This window comes from Arachis ipaensis, chromosome B03, assembly GCF_000816755.2.
Source record: "Arachis ipaensis cultivar K30076 chromosome B03, Araip1.1, whole genome shotgun sequence".
Classification (NCBI taxonomy): domain Eukaryota; kingdom Viridiplantae; phylum Streptophyta; class Magnoliopsida; order Fabales; family Fabaceae; genus Arachis; species Arachis ipaensis.
In genome coordinates this window covers 88,136,880-88,162,446 of record NC_029787.2, presented here as the reverse complement: position 1 = coordinate 88,162,446, position 25,567 = coordinate 88,136,880, and positions in this window count along the sequence as shown.

Genomic DNA, 25,567 nt, shown 5'->3' with positions numbered 1-25,567 from the left:
AATGCCTTTTGGCTTGTGCAATGCACCAGCTACTTTCCAAAGGTGCATGATGAGTCTTTTCTCTGACCTTATTGAGGACTGTATGGAGGTTTTTATGGATGATTTTAGTGTTTTTGGTGATTCCTTTAGCCTTTGCTTGGATAGTTTATCTAGAGTATTAGATAGATGTGTCCGTACAAACCTTGTATTGAATTTTGAAAAATGTCACTTTATGGTTAAACAAGGGATTGTACTAGGACATGTTGTGTCTAATACTGGCATTTCCGTAGATCTAGCAAAGGTGGATGTTATTTCTAGTTTACCTTACCCCTCCTCTGTGAGCGAAGTCCGTTCGTTCCTTGGCCATGCAGGTTTTTACCGGAGATTCATTAAGGACTTTAGCAAGGTAGCACTTCCCTTATCTAGACTACTGCAGAAAGATATTGAGTTCAAGTTCAGTGAGGATTGCAAACAAGCATTTGATAAGCTGAAGACTGCCCTGACTCAAGCTCCAATTATGAGAGGACCTGACTGGAGCCAGCCATTTGAAATCATGTGCGATGCTTCCAACCATGCAGTAGGAGCAGCGCTGGCTCAGCGTGAAGGTAAGGATCCTTTTGTAATTGCTTATGCGTCTAAGACTTTAGACACAGCTCAGTCTAATTACACTACTACTGAAAAGGAACTTCTTGCTATTGTTTTTGCTCTGGATAAATTTCGAGCCTATTTACTCGGAACTAAAGTAGTAGTGTACTCAGATCATGCAGCTCTAAAGTATTTATTAGCTAAAAAGGAGTCCAAACCAAGGCTTATACGTTGGATACTGCTACTACAAGAATTTGATTTAGAAATTAAGGATAGGAGTGGTAACAAGAATCTAGTGGCAGACCACTTGAGTTGCCTTGAGCACATTAAGGATACCGCCACTCCTATAAATAATAATTTCCCATTTGATGACTTACAAGCAGTATCTGAAGTAATCCCTTGGTATGCACCTGTAGCTAATTATCTAGTTAGCCGCATCTTTCCTCCAAACTTTACTAAGCATCAAAGAGACAAGCTGAAAAGCGAGTCCAAATATTATATATGGGATGACCCATATTTATGGAGATGTGGCGCTGACCAGGTAATTAGGCGGTGTGTGCCTCAATCAGAATTTCAGTCCATTTTAGAGGCCTGTCACTCATCTGAGAGTGGAGGATATTTTGGCCTTCAAAGAACAGCTAGAAAATTTTAGACTGTGGATTCTGGTGGCCTACCCTTTTTAAAGACACTGCTGAATTTTGTAAATCTTGTTTCCCGTGCCAAAGGTTTCGTAATATATCCAAGAGGAATGAGATGCCTCAACAGACTATGCTTTTCTGTGAAATTTTTTATGTTTGGGGCATTGACTTCATGGGTCCATTTCCAAATTCTAATGGTTATTTTTATATATTGTTAGCTGTAGATTACGTTTCTAAATGGGTGGAAGCAATTCCTACCCGCACTGATGATGCTAACACTGTTGTTTCCTTTGTTAGAAACCATATTATTTGTCGCTTTGGATCACCACGAGCAATCGTGAGCGATCAAGGCACCCATTTCTGTAACAGGAAACTAACAGGATTACTGAAGAAGCATGGGATAGTTCATAAAGTGGCAACAGCCTACCATCTTCAGACTAATGGGCAAGCTGAGGTGTCTAACAGAGAGATAAAGAGTATATTGCAGAAGATAGTCAAACCTAATAGAAGAGACTCGAGCACCAGGCCACAAGATGCACTATGGGCATACAGAACTGCATACAAGACACCCATTGGGATGAGTCCCTTCTGCTTAGTTTATGGAAAGGCCTGTCACCTCCCAGTAGAGGTAGAGCACAAAGCCTTTTGGGCAGTGAAGGAGTACAATATGGAATTTGAGAAGGCCAGAACTGAGAGAAAGTTGCAATTGCAAGAATTAGAGAGCCTACGCCTTGAAGCTTATGAGAACTTAAGACTGTACAAGGAAAAGATGAAGGTTGTACATGATAAGCACATCAAGAGGAGAGAGTTCCAACCTGCGGACTTTGTCCTCCTTTACAACTCTAGACTACGACTCATTCCAGGCAAGCCGAGATCAAGGTGGGAAGGTCCATATAGAGTAGAGAAGGCTGAGCCATACGGAGTTTTCCACCTGAGTCATCCTTCAAGCTCTGAATTCATCAAAGTTAATGGACATCGCCTAAAGCTATATCATGGTGTGAAGGCGACGAAAACCAGGAAGCTAGAGATCTTCCTCTTGGAGGATCCACCCACAGCAGAAGACTGAGCTAGTGGAGCGTCCAACTTAAGGACGTTAAAGCAAAGTGCTGGGTGGGAGACAACCCACCATGGTATGATCGTTCCTTTCTTTATTATTAGTTTTCTTTTTTCAATAACTCTTCTCTTTATTAGCACATTTAGTTTGCATCTGCATTCGCATATTTTTATTTTAAAAAAAAAAGTGTCCCGCGATGCGACAGCTTCGCCGACGCATCCGCATCGCATGTGAGTAAGGAAGACAAAGCAATCGAACAGAAAGTCACGCAAAAGTGTGGTTGGAGGCGTGCCTGTGGCACAAATCACCCCACGCGACCGCGTTGCTGACGCGTCCGCGTCATGTGGGAGAATTGCCTCCCACGTGTCCGCGTCACCCACGTCGACGCATGACATGAAAATCGATGTAAGAAAGGGTGCATGGCCGACAGTTGTGCTGAAGTGGGGCTGGACTGGCGCTAGTCGCACAAGCCCTACCACGCGAACGCGTGGTGATGACAAGTCATCTTAGCCTAGTTTCACTAGCCTTTTTCTTTTATTTTCAATTGATTTATGCACTTTCTTGAGTCATAAGCAAGCCAATTGGGTAGATTTTCATGCTTCCTTTGATTTAATCAACCATAGATAAATTAATGCAATTTCATGAGGTTTTATGCTATAATTGTCACATATTATGAAAGAATGAATATCTCATGATTTTGAGCATAGCTTTGATGTGTTTGGTTGATTAATGATAGGTGAAGAAAGCTTGGAGAAAGGTTAAAGCAAGAAGGAATGGCTAGGAGGAAGAGAGGACAAAAAGTTTGAGCAAAAGTTTGCCTCAAACTTTAGCTCAAACTTTTGGAATAAGTGAAAACGAACCAGGGAGCAAAAAGCTTGACCAAAAGTTTGCCTCAAACTTTTGCGCAAACTTTTGGGCAAAAAGCTTAAGCAAAAGTTTGCCTCAAACTTTTGCGCAAACTTTTTGGCAAACGTTGGCCTCACAAATCAACACCCTGGGGAGCAAAAGTTTGCGCCAACGTTTGCCTCAAACTTTTTGGCAAACGTTGGCGCCATGAACAACACACACTGGAGAGCAAAAGTTTGCGCCAACGTTTGCCTCAAACTTTTTGGCAAACGTTGGCGCCATGAGTGTGCAAGGGGGAGCCAACGTTTGAGCAAAAGTTTGACCCCAAACTTTGGCTCAAACGTTGGTAGCAGCAAGGATGGGGTGGCTGATATGAAAAGTTTGAGTAAAAGTTTGCCTCAAACGTTTACTCAAGCTTACATGATTCCAAACCCGGTTCACTTTGGTTCTTCTCCAAACTCCAAGAGCAATCAACCAAGGCCTCTATCAACCCAATTCCATCAAGAGCAAAGGCCCAATTGAAGGCTTGAAGACCATTTGAAGAAAGTGTATAAATAGCATAGGATTTAAGTTTTTAGGGTTCTTTAATTTTCAATTAACCCACTAACTGTTTGAATTTTTGCTTAAGCTAACTAAAATTTCATTCTAGTAGTAGATTGAAGTGTCACTGGTTTGTGTGTTTCTTATGTTCTGCTTGTATGTCAGGTACAAGAAGAACCACACCTACCTTTCATGAACAAGACGAAAGAACTCTCAGGAGGTTAAGAAGAGCTGAAAGAGGGAAAAATATTGTTGGAGAAGAGGAATCAGAAGAAGAATTCCAAGATATGGAGGAACATTCAACCAATCCACCTGGTGGAGCAGACAACAACAATAACAAACCCACCCCAGAGGAGAGTTTTGGCCTCCTATACCTTTGTAAATGCTAGACATTGTGGAAGCAGCATTCTCACCCCTAATGTCAATGCAAATAACTTTGAATTTGAAGCCACAACTCATTAAATTGGTCCAAAACAACTGCTCGTTTGGGGGAGGACCATTGGAGGATCCAAATCAACATCTATCTACCTTCTTAAGGATTTGTGACACTGTCAAGTCCAATGGCGTGAATCCTGAGACTTACAAGCTTCTGCTGTTCCTGTTCTCATTAAGGGACAAGGCCGCACAATGGCTTGAAACTTTTCCTCAAGGAAGCATCACTAGCTGGGATGATTTGGTGACTAAATTTCTAGCCAAATTCTATCCACCTCAAAGAGTCATCAGGCTGAAAACTGAGGTGCAAACATTCCCACAATTGGATGCTGAAAATCTGTATGAAGCATGGGAGAGATACAAGGCTCTGCTGAGGAAATGTCCACCAGAAATGTTCACTGAGTGGGACAAGCTACAGAACTTCTATGAAGGACTCACTCTAAAGGCTCAAGAATCACTTGACCACTCAGCTGGAGGATCATTGCAGCTGATGAAAACAGCAGAAGAAGCTCAAAATCTTATTAACATGGTGGCCAACAATCAATATTTCTTTGCTCACCAAAGAAATCGCCAACCATCACAAAGGAGAGGAGTAATGGAGCTAGAAGGGGTGGACTCAATCTTGACTCAAAACAAGATGATGCAGCAGCAAATTCAACAACAATTTGAACAAATGGCCAAGAGGATTGATAGCCTCCAAGTTGCAGCAGTTAACACAAGCCAACCATCATCCACATGGGGGCAAAATGAAGAAACTCAAGAAGAACAACAAGAGCAAGTACAGTATATGCACAACCAAGGACCAAATGAAGTGTATGGTGATACATACAATCCATCCTGGAGGAACTACCTAAACCTCAGATGGGGAGATAATCACACCCAAAACCAACAACCATGGCAGAGAAACTCAAACCAAAACAACCCAAAAAGCAACCAAAACCACAACCAGCAGCAAACTAACCAGAATCCCTATAGAAAACCCCAAAACAACTACCCCAACCCCAACCAGTACCAATCCAATAACCAATCCACCAACCAAAATGCCTACCATCTACCACCCACATCTCACAACCCACCACAAGCATCACCTGAATCTCAAAGACTCACTAACTTGGAGACCCTGATAGACAAAATTTTGAAACACCAGGAAATGACAACCAAGAACCATGAAGCCTCCATAAAGAGCCTAGAGAGGCAAATTGGGCAAATCTCCAAACAGATTTCTGTTGAGAGACCTTCAAGCTCACTGCCGAGTGACACAATCCCAAATCCTAAGGAAGAATGCAAGGCAATACAATTAAGGAGTGGGAGAACATTGGAGAGCAGCAAAAGACCACTAGAAGAGGAAGCCAATGATAATGATGCAATGGCAAGCAAGCAAGTTTCAAAGCAAACTCCAGAAAAGGAGGAACAATAAAAAATTCCCAAAAAGGGGAATGAAGCAATTGAAGAGCCAACAAAGAATCAAAAGCAACAAGCAGAGAAGACCTTTGTACCTCCACTGCCATATCCCCAGAGATTCAACAAGGAGGCAAAGGACCAACAATTTCACAAGTTCCTTGAGACTTTCAAGAAGTTGGAGATAAATATTCCCTTGGCTGAGGCACTGGAACAGATGCCCCTATATGCCAAGTTCATGAAGGAGCTAATCAACAAGAAGAGAAGTTGGCAAGAAAAGGAAACTATCATGCTCACTGAAGAATGTAGCGCTGTGATCCAGATGGGTATCCCACCAAAGCTCAAAGATCCAGGGAGTTTTATAGTCTCATGCACCATAAGCAAGATAACATTGGAAAATGCCCTGTGTGATCTAGGTGCCAGCATCAACTTGATGCCTCTATCATTGATGAGAAAGCTTGCCATAGAAGAAATTAAACCCACCAGGATGTCATTAGTCATGGCCGATAGATCAATCAAGACACCCAATGGTATTGTGGAGAATTTACTAGTGAAGGTTGGAAAGTTTATCTTCCCCGCAGACTTTGTAATCTTAGACACAGAAGGGGAAGGAAGTAGCTCAATCATCTTGGGGAGACCATTTCTAGCCACAGCAAGAACCACTATTAATGTGGAGAAGGGAGAAATGACCTTCAGGGTGCATAATGAACAAATGGTAATCAATGTCTTCAAATCAATGCAACACCCCTCAGAGCAAGAAAACTACATGAATGTGGATATGATAGAAGGGCTGGTAGAAGAAATGTTTGAAGATGACTATTTGGAGCATCAGAAAGAACAAAGAGAGGAAGTGATAGAAATACTCATTGAAGACAAGAAAGAGGATAAACCAAAATAGGAGTTGAAAGCTCTCCCTCCTCACCTCAAATACGTGTTTCTTGGGGAAGCAGAGGCATTACCAGTGATTATAAATTCCTCTTTGAACATGGATGAGGAAGCAAGGTTGATTGAAGTATTAAAAACTCACAAAACGGCCTTGGGGTGGACAATTGAGGACATCAAAGGCATCAGCCCTGATATTTGTATGCATAAAATTTTATTGGAGGAAGAATCAAAACCTGTGGTTCAACCTCAAACAAGACTCAACCCAACCATGAAAGAGGTGATTCAAAAAGAAGTGATGAAGCTATGGAATGCAGGGATAATTTTCCCAATCTCAGACAGCTCTTGGGTGAGTCCGGTTCAAGTTGTGCCAAAAAAGGGAGGAATGACAGTCATCACCAATGAAAAGAATGAGTTGATCCCCACTAGGACAGTGACTGGGTGGAGAATGTGCATAGACTACAGGAGATTGAATGATGCAACAAGAAAAGATCATTTTCCTTTGCCATTCATCGATCAAATGTTGGAAAGACTAGCAGGCCATGCTTATTATTGTTTCCTGGATGGGTATTCGGGTTACAATCAAATAGTGGTGGACCCCAAGGATCAAGAGAATACCTCCTTCACATGCCCATTTGGAGTTTTTGCCTATGGAAGGATGCCCTTTGGGCTGTGCAACGCCCCAGCCACTTTTCAAAGGTGTATGCTTTCTATTTTTTCTGATATGGTGGAAAAATTTTTAGAAGTCTTCATGGATGATTTTTCTGTTTTTGGCAATTCATTTAACACTTGCTTGCATAACTTAACTCTTATTTTGAAAAGATGCCAAGAAACTAATTTGGTGTTGAATTGGGAAAAATGCCATTTCATGGTTCCGGAAGGAATAGTTCTTGGGCATAAAGTGTCATGTAGAGGTATAGAAGTTATTGAAAAACTCCCTATACCTGTTAATGTGAAAGCAGTAAGAAGTTTTCTTGGGCATGCTGGCTTCTACAGAAGGTTCATCAAGGACTTTTCAAAAATAGCAAAACCATTGAGCAATTTGCTAATGAATGATGTTCCCTTCATTTTTGATGACAACTGTAGACATGCCTTTGAAACTCTCAAGAGAAAGCTCATTACAGCACCAATCATCACACCCCCTGATTGGAATTTACCTTTTGAACTTATGTGTGATGCAAGCAACCTTGCTATTGGTGCTGTACTGGGGCAAAAGAAGGACAAATTACATCATGTCATATATTATGCTAGCAAAGTGTTGAATGAAACACAGAAAAATTACACCACCACTGAAAAAGAACTTTTAGCAATTGTATATGCATTTGATAAGTTTAGACAATACTTGATCGGTTCAAAAGTTATAGTATACACTGACCATTCTGCTCTCAAGTATTTAATGTCTAAACAGGATTCAAAGCCAAGGCTTATTAGGTGGGTGTTGCTGCTACAAGAATTTGATATTGAAGTGATGGATAGGAAGGGAAGTGAAAATCAAGTAGCAGATCATCTATCAAGAGTGCCACAAGAAGCTAAGCAAGACAAACCACATCAAGTCAATGAGAACTTCCCTGATGAACATCTCTTCCAAATTCAACAAACACCTTGGTTTGCTGACATAGCAAACTACAAGGTAGGAAAGAAGATACCTCAAGAATTTTCCAAGCAACAAATGAAGAAATTACTCAATGAAGCAAGGAAGTTCTTGTGGGATGAACCTTTTCTATTCAAGAGATGCTCTGATGGAATGATTAGGAGGTGTGTTCCTAAAAGTGAAATGAAGGACATACTATGGCATTGCCATGGCTCAGCATATGGTGGACACTTTGGACCAGAGAGAACAGCTGCAAAGGTATTACAGAGTGGGTTTTATTGGCCAACCATCTTCAAGGATGCCAGAGAGTTTGTTCACCAATGCAATGAATGTCAAAGAACTGGAGGATTAACAAAGAGAAATGAGATGCCTCAAAACTTCATCTTGGAAGTGGAGGTGTTTGACTTATGGGGCATTGATTTCATGGGACCTTTTCCTCCTTTCTACTCTTTCAGATATATCCTGGTGGCAGTAGAGTATGTATCAAAGTGGGTGAAAGCCATAGCCACAACCACCTGTGATATACAGATCGTCCTCCAATTCCTTAAAAAGCACATTTTCACAAGATATGGGGTACCCAAGGGGCTGGTTAGTGATGGTGGTGGTCACTTTTGCAACAAACAGATGGAGAAACTCCTCCACAAATATGGAGTAATCCATAAAGTAGCCACACCTTACCACCCTCAGACTAATGGCTAGGCTGAACTCGCAAATAGGAAACTGAAGAAGATCCTAGAGAAAACAGTGGGAAGCACGAGAAAGGATTGGGCTAGGAAGTTAGAAGATGCCTTATGGGCATATAGGACAGCTTACAAACCCCCTATTGGCAAGTCCCCCTTTCAGTTATTATATGGCAAATCCTGTCACCTCCCTGTAGAGCTGGAACACAGAGCTTTTTGGGCCACTAAACTCCTCAACCTTGATTCCCAAGCTGCAGGAGAGAAAAGGTTGTTACAACTAAATGAGTTAGATGAATTCAGGCTAGAAGCCTATGAGAGTGCTACGATATACAAGGAAAGAGCTAAGAGGTGGCATGACAAGAAGATCACAAAGAAAGAGTTCAAGCTAGGACAACAAGTGCTCCTGTATAACTCAAGGCTTAAGATCTTCCCTGGCAAACTTAAGTCTAAGTGGACTGGCCCGTACTTGGTGACAAAGGTTTTTCCTTATGGGAGTATTGAATTGCTAGATGAAGCAACAAAGAGTCAATTTACAGCAAACGGTCACAGAGCAAAGCTGTACTTGGGAGGACAATGGGATAAGGAAAAAGAGGTTCAGAACCTACAACCTTCTTGAAAAGAATTGAAGAATGTCAAGCTAATGACAAAAAAGAAGTGCTTGTTGGGAGGCAACCCAACCTGAGGTAGTTTTCTTTTCATAGCCTTTTCAATAAAAATGTTGAATAATTGGTATGCATTGCAAGGAGCTAAGTTTGGTGTTGCACACCAAAACAATTTAAGGGAGAATGAAGGATTCTAAGTTTGGTGTTCCACCAAAACCTCATTTGAAAAGCACATCCTCACCTCCTGCACAATACTAGCTCTAAGCAATCAAACAGGTTATTCACTTACTTAACTGATTTCTAGTTTTAATTTCATAACCTTTAGTAAGGAAACAAGATTTTACATATAGTCAACCTGTTGCATCAGAGGAAGTGGCAAGGAATTAAGTTTGGTGTTCCCACACCAAATCAAACCCAAAAGCCACACTCAATTCATGCATACTAACCAGTCACCTAAGGGCTTGAGAAGCAAGCAACTTTTGAGAATAAAAGTCCTTGGTTAGACAGGAAAAACAAAAAGAAAAGAAAAAAGGGGAGAAAAAAAAATAGCCAAAGAGTGGCAGAACAAAAGAAAACAAAAAGAAACAAAGCTGGACACCAATAGCTTGAACCTTAGAATATATGCCTGTGGTGTCTTTGTATTAGGATCTGCTTGGACTACTAAGCTCCTTGGAGTGCATCAACATTCGGTGACTTGGGTTAACTAACCCAGGATCATCAGCTGAAAGTCCACTATCAAGAGCAACCTAACTACAAGGCATTTAGTAGCCCAAAGAGGTGCTGGGCATCAATGTTTAAGAAGGAATGTGAGCCAAGTGTCTATAGTGAATAATGTGTCAAGTATAAAGAAAAGAAAATGAACTTGCTACACATGACACTCAAATAAAGCTTATGAACAAAATAATAGCCAAGGATAAAGGAATAATGAGAGGTCATAGCAGTATGTTACTTGAAGCTTGAAGGAGACTTTCTAGGCATAAGAGTCAATAAGAAGTGAGTGTTTACATATCCACATAAAACCCCATGAACTACCAATAACACTCTACTAGCATGAACATCCTCTTCCATTTCATTCTTTCTTCTCAATTAATCTTTTCTTGCTTGGGGACAAGCAAGCTTTAAGTTTGGTGTTGTGATGACAAGTCATCTTAGCCTAGTTTCACTAGCCTTTTTCTTTTATTTTCAATTGATTTATGCACTTTCTTGAGCCATAAGCAAGCCAATTGGGTAGATTTTCATGCTTCCTTTGATTTAATTAACCATAGATGAATTAATGCAATTTCATGAGGTTTTATGCTATAATTGTCACATATTATGAAAGAATGAATATCTCATGATTTTGAGCATAGCTTTGATGTGTTTGGTTGATTAATGATAGGTGAAGAAAGCTTGGAGAAAGGTTGAAGCAAGAAGGAATGGCTAGGAGGAAGAGAGGACAAAAAGTTTGAGCAAAAGTTTGCCTCAAACTTTAGCTCAAACTTTTGGAATAAGTGAAAACGAACCAGGGAGCAAAAAGCTTGACCAAAAGTTTGCCTCAAACTTTTGCGCAAACTTTTGGGCAAAAAGCTTGAGCAAAAGTTTGCCTCAAACTTTTGCGCAAACTTTTAGGAGAAAAGCTTGAGCCAACGTTTGCCTCAAACTTTTTGGCAAACGTTGGCCTCACAAATCAATACCCTGGGGAGCAAAAGTTTGCGCCAACGTTTGCCTCAAACTTTTTGGCAAACGTTGGCGCCATGAACAACACACCCTGGAGAGCAAAAGTTTGCGCCAACGTTTGCCTCAAACTTTTTGGCAAACGTTGGCGCCATGAGTGTGCAAGGGGGAGCCAACGTTTGAGCAAAGGTTTGACCCCAAACTTTGGCTCAAACGTTGGTAGCAGCAAGGATGGGGTGGCTGATATGAAATGTTTGAGTAAAAGTTTGCCTCAAACTTTTACTCAAGCTTACATGATTCCAAACCCGGTTCACTTCGGTTCTTCTCCAAACTCCAAGAGCAATCAACCAAGGCCTCTATCAACCCAATTCCATCAAGAGCAAAGGCCCAATTGAAGGCTTGAAGACCATTTGAAGAAAGTGTATAAATAGCTTAGGATTTGAAGTTTCAGGAGAGCTTCCTTTTTAGAATTTTCAATACTTGCAGTAGGGAGCTTTTCTTTTCGGTTTGGATTGAGTGCATTTAGTAGAGAGCTCAACTTTACATTTAGCATTGTTGTTTTAATTCAAGAGAATTGGGGAGGAGAATTGATCTCTCTTCTTCCTTGTTCTTGCCCAGCACTCTTTACTTTTCTTGTCTTGGATCTTGGGTTGGAGAATTGAAGGAATTATGTTTCAATCTCATCCTGAGATCTTTCTGTTTAATTTTACTGCATAATTAAATTTCCATTTCTGTTACTTGCTTCTTCATCTACTTCCTCTGCAATTTACATTTCCTTTGCAATTGCTCTTGTTGGATCTAGGAAGGCATTGAGATCTAGACTTGGTTATCTAGTCTCTTGGGTCCTGAGATCTGAATTATCATTTTACTTTCTCTGTTAAACACTTTTCATGTTCATTTACATTTCCGTTTTAGATCCGGTTCAATCCAAGCCATCTTTTATTCTTCTGTTTGTTGAATTTTACTTTTCCTTGTTTAATTTCTGCAAATCGAACTCCCAATTCCCTTTACAATTTAAGCCATTTACATTTCTTGCACTGTAAGATTCTGCAATTTACATTTTTTGCGATCTAAGTTTCTGCAATTTATATTACTTGCACTTTAAGATTTAGCTATTTACTTTCTTTGCTCTTTAATTTCATGCAAATTTCTCATTCCTTTTACTTTCCATGTAATTTAAATTCTGCAAATCACAAATCTCTCAACCAAATCTTGATTCGCTTGACTAAATCAACCACTAAACTAAAATTGCTCAATCCTTCAATCCCTGTGGGATCGACCTCACTCCCGTGAGTTATTATTACTTGATGCGACCCGGTGCACTTGCCGGTGAGTTTTGTGTCGGATCGTTTTCCGCACATCACGTGCCCCATGCGTCCGCGTCATATTCCAATATTGGCCACCCACGCGACCGCGTCAACCACGCGATCGTGTCACCCAAAATTTGGCAAAACAAGGTTTCGAACAGAGAGTTGTGCGAGCGCGAGGCTGCCCTTGCGCCAGTAGTGTAACAACCCTAGTTTTTGAAAATCAAATAATTAGTTATTTGTGATTTATTTTATTTTTTTGATAATTTTATTTTAAGAAAATTATTTTACTAAAAGTAATTAAATAGAGTTTCATGATAATTGGAGTTGAAATTAATTATAATTTTTATATAAACTTTATTAGATATTTGGTATAACTACCTCTGTGAGCGCCGTCCCCACCGTCCCGTCCATAGAGCCGAGCCCGAGCCTGCGTCACCGTCATTCATTCGCGTTCTGCCGCCGCTGCTTCAAGGGTCTGTCGTCACTGTTGACGCCGCCAAAAGGAGGAGAGCGACCACCACGAGGAGCCGTCGCTGGAGGAGAAGGGTTCGCTGGGTGCTACTGTCACCAACATCGCAAAATCCATGCAGAGGAGAGGGAGGAAGGATCTCCGCCACTGTCAGGGTCGTGTGTGACTCCTACTACCATAAGAGTTGTTGTTCTGCCACCATCAAGTTTGGAGGAGGGCGCTGCCCCTGTCACCATTGAAGCTCGCTGGGGAAGGAGCTATTGACAGAAGAAACTGTTGCCGTTCTTATTCTATACTACTCTGTGCTGCTCTGTTCTGCCTCTGCCTCTGGGTTCTGTGAGTTGCCGGAGCCCTCTGCCATCGGGAACCAACATTCGAGCTACCCAGGAAGCCACCCTTAGAACCACTACTGTTTTGGTGAGCTCTGTCCCCTGTTTCTGCTTCCTTGTCCTACCAATTTGTTCTTACTTTGAAGCTTGTCCCTGAAACTGTTTGTATTGTATAAAGAAATTATCGTAAATTATTTTGCCGCCGCCGTTACTGGAGGTAGCTGCCGGCTCTATTTGGAGACTGCCGCTAAGTCACCACCGAAGCTAAGAACAGGTGCTGGGATTCGATGGAGCATCGCTGCTGCTGTGAATTCGTAATATTTGGTTTACCGCGTCTAAATTCTTCAATTACGGCTAATTGAGGTAGGGGATTTAACGTTTTTAATTTAGAATGCCTAGAAAATTATTGGATAAGTGCAAATGGTTAACAATGGTTAAGAATTTCTTAATTAACATGAATGACTTGAAATGCATTTGAAATTAGTTAGTCGTTGTGAATATTCTGAGCTGTGATTGAACTTAGATGCTGTTGTGAATAATGATTAATTTAGTGTAACTTATTAAACTGAAATATGCCGAGTTAATTATTGAACAGCTGTTGAAAGGATAATTGATGAATTTAGTTTGGATGGCTGCTGTGAATGTAATTGGTTTTGTTGTTATGAGAGACTAATTGATAGAAATAAGCTTGGTTTGAGGTTGTGAAATATGGATTATTGAATTCAGGTTATGGCTGTAAATGTCTTTGGGCTTTGTTATGAGTATTTGAAGTTGTAATTGATATTGTTTCCTCTGATTTTGATGGAATTATTGAAAAGTTCTGGTTCTATGTGATTATACTGAATTAGTTGAGTTGTGTGGCTGTATTCTGGTTATTGAGAGTAAGTGCTTCTTCTTATTTTTGGTTATCTGATGTATCGGAATGGCTGTGAAATTAACTTGTGACTGATTGGAATTGGCTTTGATGATTGTTAAAGTTGAGTCATGATTAATTAGAATTAAGATTGAGAACTATTAAAAGATTGAAGTTTGATTACCAAATCATTCTCTTCAAGTCTGACTTTTAAAACAAAATAGTAACTTTGCTAAAGAGTAAATGGCATTAATTAAAATTATGAAAGGCTGATTTTTTTGGGATTACTAGTTGATTGTGTTTAATTTTGAAAGGATTTTATGATAAGTGAAAAGTAGGTATGAAATGGTGAGATTGGATTAATGGATTAGCAGAAATTGTGGAGCATGATTGATTTGCTAATTCTTATGAAATACGAATATCTGATTGATTGAGAATTGTCTATTTGAAAATTATTGAAAAAAGGGCTGGTGATTTGTTGAGAAAGAGGGAACCCGAAAGGGTGGCTAAGTCCGAGTTTTAGGAGAGGTGCTGCCGGAATTTTGTAAAATCTAAGGTTTTACTTGAAAAAGTTATTTTAGGAGGTTTGGATTTGGAAAGTTATGTTATTTAAGTTTTATCCATTGATTAAAGTATTATGTATGGGCTGAATTTATTATGAAAACAATTTTATTTAGTTAAGAAAAGAATTATAATATTTTGAATTTGAATTACCAAGGAAGGGTTTATGTTTCAAACTTGAATTATTTAAGAAAGAAATTATGTTTTGAATTTGATTCAATATAGAAAGAGTTATGTTTTGGGCTTGAAACAAAGGATTACCTTTTTAGAAATTTGGTGAAATAATAATATTTGAATTTGAAGAGTAAGAGAGATGATTTTTGAATCTTTGTGAAGTTAGTAAACTTGAGAAAGAGTTTTATTTGATTACTTCTAATGAAAGGTTATGTTTTGAAAAGTGTTTAATGAATTTAAAGATAAATGATTTTCTTGAGTCTTTGATAGAGAACTAAAATGAAAGATAGTTTTAAAGTTGGCTTGACTCAAGATTGCCATAGCAGAGATTATGAACTGAATTGATGATTGAGATTTTTATGAACGAATGGTAAAGAGAAATAGCTTGAGCCAAGATATTACAAAAGTGAAAGATGTAAAGTTTGTATAGTATGATTGAACAGAGAAAGAAAGAGGCATTGCATAAGAATGTGAAAGTGATGATGAATAATGAGAATGATAATGAATGATGATAATAAGAATGATTATGTGATGATCTGCTGCGTGAAGGCAGTCAGATAGATGGTGGTACGACCACTGAGAACGCTTTCTTGGGATACTTAGCTATAATGCTATTCTGTAAGTCAGAGGATTCTTACAGAGGTATCGAGAAAACACAACTAGCATATACTCCTGTAAGTCAAAGGACTCTTACAGTGAGTGTGTGTGTGCTCCTGTAAGTCAAAGGACTCTTACAGTGAGTGTGTTGAGCAGATATAAGTTAACTAACTCCGCCATGCAAGTCAAAGGACTCTTGCAGTGGTTTGCCTCACAAGTCAAAGGACTCTTGCGAGGGGCATTGTCAATAGGGAAGCCTTACCTGGTCAGAGGACTTCGGGTAACGTCGGGAGCGGGTATGTAACCAACAAATGAGCTCATTACCTGCACTAAGACTAGACATGCATCATCCTTGTGTGTGCATTTGCATTTGATTGGGTTTGCTCGTTGTACTTCCCTATGATTGTGCTGTTTGCCTTGCTGTGACTTGTTTGTGTGTTGAACTGAATCTCTTGCTTGCACTATTAGTTTGTGAATGTATTAAATTGATTAAGAATTGATGTTTTGATTGAGAATTAATTATGTGACTGATAGATGGTTAATGTGACTAGTTTCATATTTAGAATTTGTTTGAGTTTAGAGATTTTGAAGGAGGTAATTAATTAGCTAAAGTAAAACCAAAAGTATTTTCAAAAAGGTTTGATAAAAATATAGTTTCCTTGAGTATGTTAATTATTTGCATGTTAATCATTACTTTTACGGCATTCCCATTCCTTACTGAGAACGTGTGGTTTGTTCTCACCCCAATATCTTCCACCCTTTCAGTGATACAGGTTCGAAGACTCAGTTTGAAGCTGCGGGTGATTGTTAGACCTTACTTATGAGTTAAGTTTTTGAGTTGAGTTGCTTTCATAGAATTCCCTCGCCTTTGTTGCTTAAGATTTTATTTTATAAAGAGGGATAGGAGTTGTATCTAAGTTACACTTGAATTTGTTTGTATAATAATTACTAATAATTATATGATTATTATTATTTGGTGATGCTTGATATATGATTTGATAAATAAAAACAAAATTTTCTGACATTTTCTACTAAAACTGAAAGACGATATCAAACTAAAGGCTCAATATTAAATAGTTAATAAGAAAAACAGGTTAGTAACGCCTTACTTTTGGTACGATCATGACGTACTGGAAGTTGGGTCGTTACAAGTAGCACAAAACGAGTCACGCGTCCGCGTGACCGACGCGACCGCATCGATTCATATGAGCGCAATTCGCGCGAACGCGTCCGCGTCGCTTGCGCCGCACAGCTTAACCTAATCTGCCAAAATATCTTATCTTTCTCTTCCCAAAATCCTACTTTTTCTTTTCCCTCCTTACTTCTTCCTTCTTCCTTCTTTCTCACTTTCTACTTTCTCTCTCTCTCACCATCATTATCAAGGTTTTTCTTTCCTTCTTCCCTCCTTACTTTTCTATTCTTCTTTTTATTTTTATGTTTTCTTCTCCTTTTCTTTTTCTTTTTACTTACATTATTCATGTTTTCCTTTTCTTTCTTTTTCTTTTAATTGGTGTTGAAAATTTATTAGGGTCCTTATTATTCCTTATTATATACTTGTGGATTGTTGCAAAATTATTTGGCAATTATATATTAATTTTTAAGGGTTGCTTGCATGTTCAATTTATTATTTTCATTCGCTTATTTATCATGCATGCTATGTGTTTGTGAAAACGCCCGTATGGCATTGTGCACTACTTTTAGATTTCTTTTATTCTACTACTCTAAATGCTTGCTTTTCACAAAACCCTTTTTTATATTTTATTAATTTAATATAATTGTTATTACAAACAGGTTATTAGTTTGAAAGGCTTGGTAATATAACATGGACATTGAATGCTTGATCTATGCTACTCGTGCCTTTGCCTGCATGCCAATAAACACCTTGCATTTAATTGTCATCATATGCACTTGCTATTTTCCGTTGATGATTTTTCACATGTAGTCATGACCATGTGTTAAAATCATTCATCTTTTAATGTGCATTAATTACCACCTTTCCCTTTCTTTTTCTTTCTCTATCCCTTGACATTTTAATGTACTTTCTCTTTTCTCTCTTTTAGGATGGTCACCAAGAAAGGCAAGGAGAAAGTGACTCCCAAACCACCAGCAAGAAGAGGAACAAAAAGAGTATTAGTGGCAGAGCCATCTTCAACTGCAGTTAAACCCTCAACAAAAAGGATATAGAGGATTATAAAGGTTGATGAAAAAAAGAGAGCCTTCCCAGCAAAGGACACTGCGCGATTTACCAATCGCTATTGTGAGCAGATGTTCCCCATCCTGGCAGAAAGGAGTTACAACAACGAATACCTTCTTATCCTCCCGAACGATATTGCTGAATTTGTTGAGCCGCAAATTGCACGAAGACAATAGGGTTTCCTATAGAGACAGCCACGGCAGGTTAATCTTTCTCGGGTAGTCGAGTTCTACTCTAATTTCCACCTGCCAACCCTGCAGTCTGTCTATGTCTGTCAGAAGCAAGTCTCCATTACAGAAGAGGCCATTCAATGAACTTTAGATCTTCCCCCTACTCCAGAAGGACTGGACGCATTTCAGGAAGCCGCACTCAAGCGCCAGATGTACCAATTTGACTGGGACGCTGTTCTCAGAGTTATCACACTACCTGGCAGCAGATGGATCTACGGATACCATCGTTCCCGTCCTAAGGGAATATCGGCTTCCGCACTAACCTTGGCGGCTCACGTATGGGCACATATTATGTCCTATTACGTCTTTTCGAGCACCCACGAGTCCTCCTTCACTGTAGACATGGCCGTTCTACTATGGTGCATCCTTACAGATTAGCCTTTGAACCTACCAAGACACATCCAGAATGCCATGGGAGACGTACAAATTGCGGGCAACTTATCTTTTCCTGCCTTGGTCTCAGATCTTGTCTCAGCAGTCGGAGTCTCCTACAGAGCTGGGGACACCAAAGCCATGCTTCCACGGGATGATCAGTATGTCCCTAACGGGAAATATATCAGACCTCCAGCAATCACTGCAAGCCAGCCTACTGAACCAGCTGAAGATATTCCTCCTTCAACACTACAAGCACCTACAACCAATCAACTGCTCCATCAGATACTTGAAAGGTTGGATCGGCAGGAACACAAAGCAAAGCTAAGAGAGCACCGTAACAAGCGCCGATTCACATACCTCAAGGAGCTACTTAAAGGAAACTACAGAGACTCAGACACCCCGGACTCTACTTCCTTTACCAGCACAGGGAGCCATGATGGTCCCGACTGTGGAGATACTGCTACCAGCCCACCCTTGTTCCTGACAGATGGCACCGAGGACGGTGCAAAGCCTTAAGTGTGGGGAGGTCGGTCAGTACCTGACTTTCGGAGGTAATTTCTCTTCCCTAACACCAATAAAATAGGATATTTAGTTAGTTTTTCTTTTGTAGAATAGGAAAAATTGCACAGTAATAGGTTAGTTGCATGCGTGTTCTACTTGATTGAAAAGACAATAAGCTTCTTCTAAGACCCTATTTTTATAACAAAATTTCACTAATTTTAATCTAAACTTTTATGTTAAATTTTCTTGACGTTATATTTGGAACATGGTTTTTGAGCTAAAGAACACACAACCTGTGAGACTTTGAACTTAAATACATGGTTACATTATTTAACCATAATTATTTTATTCTCTTGTGTTTACTTCTCTATGATTGTAATCTATATTTTGTTTCATCCTATATGTCCAATGTTTAATATATTTATATGCTTGTATATGATTGAGGCCCTTATTTGTTTAGCTCACTTATGCAAATTAAGCCTACCCCTTAAGTTACCTTTGTTAGCCACTTTGAGCTTTTAAATCCCATTTGTTCTTTATTTTACCACATTACTAGCCTTAAGCGGAAAAATAATTATATATCCCAATTGAATATTTGGTTAGCTTAAGGTAGAATTGTGTGTTAATTAAGTATGGGAAAAATTGTGGGAACAAAAGATAATAAGGGAATGTGTCATGATAATATAATGGGAATTTGGGTACCTACTCATGTGAAACTGTAAAAGAAAAATTAAAAATCTATGTGCATTGATAAGCTGTGTTTATATATAAAAAAAAATCCAAAAATATTCAATAATTAAATAAGGGGACAAAATTACCCCAATGCTAAGTTAAATTTCAAGGATCAATGCATATATGATAAAATTAAAATAAAAGTTGATACATGAGTAAGGAATGTGAAAGGAAAATTTTGGATAGCTAGGTGTGAAATTTAAGCTATAAAGAATATATATGTGTGTTAGGCGAAAGCTTGGGTTAATTAAAGATTCAATTTATGAGCTTACTTAGCCATATATATATACCCTCACCCTTACCTTGGCCCCATTACAACCTTGAAAATACCTCATGATGTTTGTATTGGTATATTAAATGTTGTTGATTGGTTAGGAGAAGAACAAAAATTAGAAAGCATGATTAGAGAAGGATAGAGTGATTACCCTATACACTAGAGAGATTAGAGCATACATACATCATCAGTGAGGGTTCAATGCTTAAATTCTATGTTCCCTGCTTTCATGAGCTACCTTCTTGTATTTTTATCTATTTTTACTGTATAAGAATTGAATTAGTGGAATTTGATTTGTGATTGTCTTGAAGAACTTATTTACTTTTGACCAAGTGGACAAGAATCATATAGTTGCATTCACATATATAGGTTGCATTGCATTGCATGAGTTTTACATGTTCCTACTCATTTATTTTATCTCCTTTAACTATGCATGAGGACATGCTAATGACTAAGTGTGGGGAGGTTGATGAACCATTATTTTATGGTTTATATTGTGCTTAATTGTGTGGTTTTATCAAATCTTTACCCACTTATTCATATGATTAGCATGCATTTATAATTCCTTCCCGAAATTACTTCATGGTTGAATAGCTGCTTCCTAGAGACTTTTAATTTTGTATTTTAATTCTCCTTTATTCTATTCGATGCCGTGATCTGTGTGTCAAGTGTTTCAGGTTTTATAGGGCATGAATGACTTGGAGATTGGAAAGGAAGCTTGCAAAAATGGAAGGAACACAAGAAATTGAGGAGATGACAAGCGAGAAGTCACGCGGACGCATGGCTCACGCGACCGCGCGAAATTGAGAAAATTGAAGTGACGCGGGCGCATGGCTCACGCGACCGCGCAGATTGGAAACTGCACAAGTGACGTGAATGCGTGGACGACACGCACGCGTGGCAAGGCAAAACGCTGGATGACGCGAACGCGTGAATGACGCGATTGCGTGACATGCGCGATCTGCAGAATCTGCAGAATTCGCTGGGAGCGATTTTGGGCCCTGTTTTGACCCAGTTTTTGGCCCAGAAAAGCAGATTAGAGCCAAGAAACATGTAGAGACCAAAAAAGAAAACAACATTCATTCTGCATAATTTTAGTTTTAGATCTGATTTTACTCCTCCTCTAGGTTTTCTCTCTACACATTCATAGTTCTTAGGATTTTGATTTTATTGCCTTTTGGATTGGGATATTGAGAAGAGTTATTACTTCCGTCAAGACTTCATCATTTTAGTTTGTTTCCTTACTTGTCACTTACTCTTCTATATCCTTCAATTACTCAGAATTATTATTGGATTATTTTCAGAATTTATTAATACAAGAACTATTTTTATTTTTAATTGATCCTTTTGATTATTATTTATCATGTCTTTTAATATTTTCCTTTCTTATTTCGTGGATTTTACAATCATAATGAGCGAGTAGTTCCATAACTTGATTGGGAGTTGATTGAAAGGAGGACCTTGAGTTGGATGCTCAAGAGTAAAATTATAGTTGGGTTTCGCGTTGGGTCGCCCTCTAATCACTGACACTAGTCCTTCCCAAGGGAGAGGATTAGAACTGGTGAATAGAAACTGACTTCCAACTTGCTTAACTTTCCTTTATCTTGTAAAGGATAACTTAGCAGGCAACCTTTAATTATCACTTTTATCTTGGGAGAACTCCATCAAGGATAGGGCTTCCAACTAATCTACTCCCGGTCAAGGTTTTTATTTAAATTACATAAATTCTCTAATTTAATTTCCTATTTATCAACTCAACCATTTTTAGAAAACATCTAATTAATAAAATAGCATATCCTTCTGCAACTCGTTGGGAGATGACCTGGGATTCATACTCCAGTATTTTAATTTTAATTTTGTGACAACCCTTCTAAATTGATAAGCGGATTTTTGGTTGGTTAAGAACTGTACTTGCAACGTATCTCTTATAACAATTTCTTAACTCGCCAATTTCCGCCACGTCAAGGGGTCATACTTTTGTTCCACCCCAGATTCATAAAGATGAAGAATGACAATACATCATAGAATGGAATCAAATATATATTAAAGTAGAGAAATAATAATATTAATCCATAGGAATGAGCAAAGCTCCTATCCTTAACCTAGGAGGTTTAGCCACTCATATTTTACAGAAATTAACGTGTGATACATTATGAGAGATTGAAAATCCTAAACACGGGTGATCTTCACCTATATATACTAATCTAATAATTAAAAATTACAAAAATAAAATAAATTAAGCAGAAAGGTGCGAAAATTGACTTCTGGCCCACTTGGTGAGTGTTTGGGCTGAGTTGGCATTTAGCTTAGAAGAGGGGGTATTGAACGCCCACTAGGGAGTGTCCACGTTGCTTCTTTGCTCCCTTGGAGGCGTTGAATGCTAGTTTTGGGCGTTCAATGCTAGCTTGGATCCTTGTGGGGCGTTGAACGCTATAAAGGGGGTAAGTTGTGATGACAAGTCATCTTAGCCTAGTTCCACTAGCCTTTTTCTTTTGTTTTCAATTGATTTATGCACTTTCTTGAGCCATAAGCAAGCCAATTGGGTAGATTTCCATGTTTCCTTTGATTCAATCAACCATGTATGAATTAATGCAATTTCATGAGATTTTATGCTATAATTGTCATATATTATGAAAGAATAACAAACTCATGATTTTAAGCAAAGCTTTGATGTGTTTGGTTGATTGATGATAGGTGAAAAGAGTTTTGAAGAAGGTTGAAGAAAGAAGGAATGGCTAGGAGCAAGAGAGAACAAAAAGCTTGAGCAAAAGTTTGCCTCAAACTTTGGCTCAAACTTTTAATTGAGTTGAAAACACTCCAGAGGAAAAAAGCTTGAGCAAAAGTTTGACCTCAAACTTTGGCTTAAACGTTGGTAGCAGCAAAGTGAAGCCATCTGGTGTAAAAAGTTTGAGTAAAAGTTTGCCTCAAACTTTTACTCAAACTTTTACTCAAGCTTTTATGTTTTTCAACCCGGTTCACAATGGATCTTTCTCCAACTCCAAGAGCAATCAACCAAGGCCTTTATCAACCCAATTCCATCAAGAACAAAGGCCCAATTCAAGGCTTGAAGACCATTTGAAGAAAGTGTATAAATAGCTTAGGATTTAAGTTTTCGGGGAGCTTTTTCCTTTGGCATTTTTGGAACACTTAGAGAGAGCTCACTGTTACATTTTTTTAAATTGTTGCTTTAGAATTCTAGAGAATTGGGAAGGAGAATTGATCTCTCTTCTTCCTTGTTCTTGCTCAGCACTCTTTACTTTTCTTGTTTTGGATCTTGGGTGGAGAATTGAAGAAATTCTGTTTCAATCTCACCTTGGGATCTTGTTTAATTTTCAGCATTGAGTTTCCATCTCGGTTAATTGCTTCTTCTTCTACTCTTCTGCAATTTACATTTCTTTATTTCCTTTGCAATTGTTCTTGCTGGATCTAGGAAGGCAGTGAGATCTAGACTTGGCTATCTAGTCTCTTGAGTCCTGAGATCTACAGTTTTAATTTTCAATTTCTTTATTTCATTGCTACACCAAGCTTTCTCTCATTTCCGTTTTAGATCCGGTTTAATTCAAGTCATCTTCTACTTTTCTGTTTATTGCATTTTACCTTTCCTTGTTTAATTTCTGCAAATCCAATTCCCAATTCCCTTTACAATTCAAGCCATTTACATTTCTTGCAATCTAAGTTTCTGCAATTTATATTACTTGCACTTTAAGATTCAGCCTCTTTAATTTCTCTGCACTTTAATTTTATGCCATTTACCCATTCCCTTTACTTTCCATGCAATTTAAATTCTGTTAATCACAAATCACTCAACCAAATCTTGATTCGCTTGACTAAATCAACCACTAAACTGAAATTGCTCAATCCTTCAATCCCTGTGGGATCGACCTCACTCACGTGAGTTATTATTACTTGATACGACCCGGTGTACTTGCCGGTGAGTTTTGTGTGTTTGGAATTTGTTTTCCGAAAATACACATCAAGTTGGGCATTCAGTACCCATTTTGAGTAGTCATTTCCAAAGAAAGACATAGACTATTATATACTTCTGGAGAGCTCTGAAAGTTAGCTTTCCAACATCATTGAGTGTGTGTCAATTGGACCTCTGTCGCTCAAGAAATTCTCATTTGAATGCACAGAGGTCAGGATCTGATAGCATCTGCAATCCTTTCTTTGCCTCTGAATCAAACTTTGCCAAAACTTGCCATTTTCACCCAAAAATCACCTAAAATCATAAGAAAAACAAAAAAGCTTAAAGTAGCATCCAAAATGTGAATTTTACACTAAAACCTACTAAAACATACTAAAACTTGATAAAATGTACTGAAAACACTCAAAAAAATGAACCTAAAAAGGGTATGAAATATCCGCTCATCAATAACATAGTGTAATATTTTGAGTTTTCAATTTCAGGTAAGTGTTTGTTCCAAACGATTACTGTAGTGGCACATGCAAGACTCTTCTGACTATAATGCCTGGCAAGCCAATAATTGGCGATGTAAGAACAATTAGTTCTGTAATATCTATTTATTATGCTTGAAAAATGTTAAAATTTAGATTAGTAGAATGTAATTGTAATTGTCTTCATTCTATAGGTCCTTATCTTAGTTTGTTCGATGCTCACCAAAGGGTTATTTGGACCAAGTAGAGGCAATGTTGGCTACCATTAGTATTTGCCATCGACATTTTCCGTAAATTTATTAGCAGTTCAAAATTACACTTCAATATCAATATATCTTCCAAAATATATTAGAATTATAATTAGATTCCTCACCTAGTTAAATATTCACTGTAGCAAATTGTTTTAAGCCAGAAGCAAAACTGTTCCAGTGTTCTGGCATAATGAAATATATCAAGAATAACTTCATGGGAGACCTCAGTCATGTACACCAGGTTCTTTAATTTCCATCAACATTCAATTAACTATTATAGTAATATTTCATGGTTGTTTTTATTAAAAATTATTGTTTTAATGTTGTAGATTTTTGAGCCAGTTTATATTAATGGTCATTGGTTTTTCATAGTGGTTGAGCTGCTTTATTAAACTGTCAGATCGTGAGATATCTGGACTCGTTCAAAGGTTTTACATTGATGCTAGAGCGTAAGAGTGTTATTAACGATATGTTAACATATCTTGAGAAGCTTTTATCGCACAAAAACTTTCAAAAAATACCTTTGCATAAAAACCTCCAATTTTTTAAGCATAAATTTAATGAGCTAGTGGTTCAGCAACAACCTATCAAATCGTAAGTGTAAAAATACGAATTTTTTAAGTACAAATTTAATTTTTTGGCTATTTATTATTTTATAATTTTGATTTGTTAATGTGTTTTTTGATTTATGGTGAAGGAATGACTTTGATATTTGGGTCATTGAATGAATGATCATCTACCACTATTAGGGAACCGATAACAAATAGTAAAAAAAAATATCTAGATAATTACGTAGTTTAGTCTAAAAACACACCAATAATAGAATTAAGTCAATTTCATTATCTAATATCATTATTTATGTCTGTTAGATTGTGAATGATTACTCTAAGATGCGACTTACTGTGGATTTAGTGAACAGAGAGCACAACTTAAAACGGGATATGATAAAGGATCTCGTTGTTATTGACTGGAATAAAAAAATATAGCAGTCTGTCCTTTAATCTTAGAATTCTATGATGCTTTTTATTAAAAAAATATTAATTAAGATTTTCAAGAATACATTTATTTAGTTAAAATAGTTACAAATTAAACTAGGCAATTTAATATTGTTTGAAGTATGATTTATCTTGATGATGAAATACAATCTTTATATTTTTGGACTATTTAGATATATGTTGATCATTTTATTTTATGAGAGCACCTACTAACATAAGTCCTATACTGATACAACGTAACAGTGTGATAGGAAATTAATGAGTGAACAATGTGGTTGCACTTATTAGGAAATTGTTTTTAGTATTAGACGGCAAAAGTAATTAACTTCATATTAGAGTAGAAATAGTATGATGATTAATTTTCAATTATTATTTTGTTTGTTTCATTTATTACCACATTATTATTTTTTATCAATTGTATGAATGGTATTTATCCAGAAAAGATGT